The sequence below is a fragment of the Rhagoletis pomonella genome, unplaced genomic scaffold (assembly GCF_013731165.1).
Source record: "Rhagoletis pomonella isolate Grant_MI unplaced genomic scaffold, Rhpom_1.0 Rhpom_scaffold_00002, whole genome shotgun sequence".
Classification (NCBI taxonomy): Eukaryota; Metazoa; Arthropoda; class Insecta; order Diptera; family Tephritidae; genus Rhagoletis; species Rhagoletis pomonella.
In genome coordinates, this window is record NW_023458556.1 from 40,984,970 (window position 1) to 40,986,250 (window position 1,281).

Below are 1,281 nucleotides of genomic sequence, written 5' to 3' on the forward strand. Positions count from 1 at the left end.
TTTTTTTTACATGAGAAATTAATTTGAATCCCATTTGCGCTCATCTGTTTTTTTCGATATTTGTACAGATTTGTTTGAACAAAAATATCAGTTTTTAAACAAACACACCAAAATGATTTAACTATTTTGTTCATTTGTTTTTCAGAATTTTTTTATTGGGAAATTTAATGATTAAAAATTAATTGTCTGTGTGTTTGTAGGTAAAAATATAGAATGTATGTATGCATAAATATTAGGTTATAATTTATTTTGTCTAAAATTGTTTCCATACGTGAACGTAAACAATGGCTTCAAAAAATTTTAGTTGCAGACAAATGTTAATAAAAATTTAAATATTATTTCATTTGTTATCGAATCTTCGATAAACTTTTAATGCATTTTTATGAAAATTTGTATGTACGTATATCTGTATATTAGGGTGATAAAATATTTTTCTTTATCGATGTTATAGCAGTTTTACGACGAAATATATTTTCACCATATAAAATACTGAATCCGAATCTGAGGTATGCTTCACTAGTACACTTCCTACAATTCGAGTGATTTTATTTTGTGCCGGTGATGTTAACCGATTTCTTACAGATCTATTCTGTACGTAACCGAACATTTTGTAGCCGAAAAATTATATCACCAAAAATTTGTACCACCTCTTGCAACTTCAATTCTAGATATATTGACAACGTTGTTAGTATTTCCAGCAATTCTACTTTGGGTTTTTGTCGAAAATCCGGCATTGCATATTTCACGAGGCATTATTTTGTTATCAGCTCATGGAGAGCATATCCGTTCTACTTTCGTGTTTAGGCATGTCGCTGTCTACATACATGATGTAAACACATTCTTAGGGATCTACATATATATCTCTTAAACTAGCTAAAGAGACCAGTCTCATCGCTTGCAGCAAGGCAAATCATACATATGTGGGCAGAATAGAAGAAGAAACGGTCGAAGGGTATCTACATGCTGGACAGAAGAGACAACTACAGCTACAAATTTTATAGGTTAAGAATTTTTCGAGGGTTTAACCTACTTAGCTGAAATAAGAATAGCTCAAAACGGGTCCAAAAATATGGGCCTAAGTAAGCTGATGTGATCACCACCCCAATCTAACCCAACCATACCTCAGTTATCTTATGTAATTTTTAAATAGCGTGCCAGTTTGTTTGTAACTACATATGTGCACACTTACTTTCCGCGCATGAGACTAAAAAAATGCCGTCAGGTGTCAAATAACCTATCTACATTTGTATTAGTTTAAAACGATTAGGTACGAGCAAACAT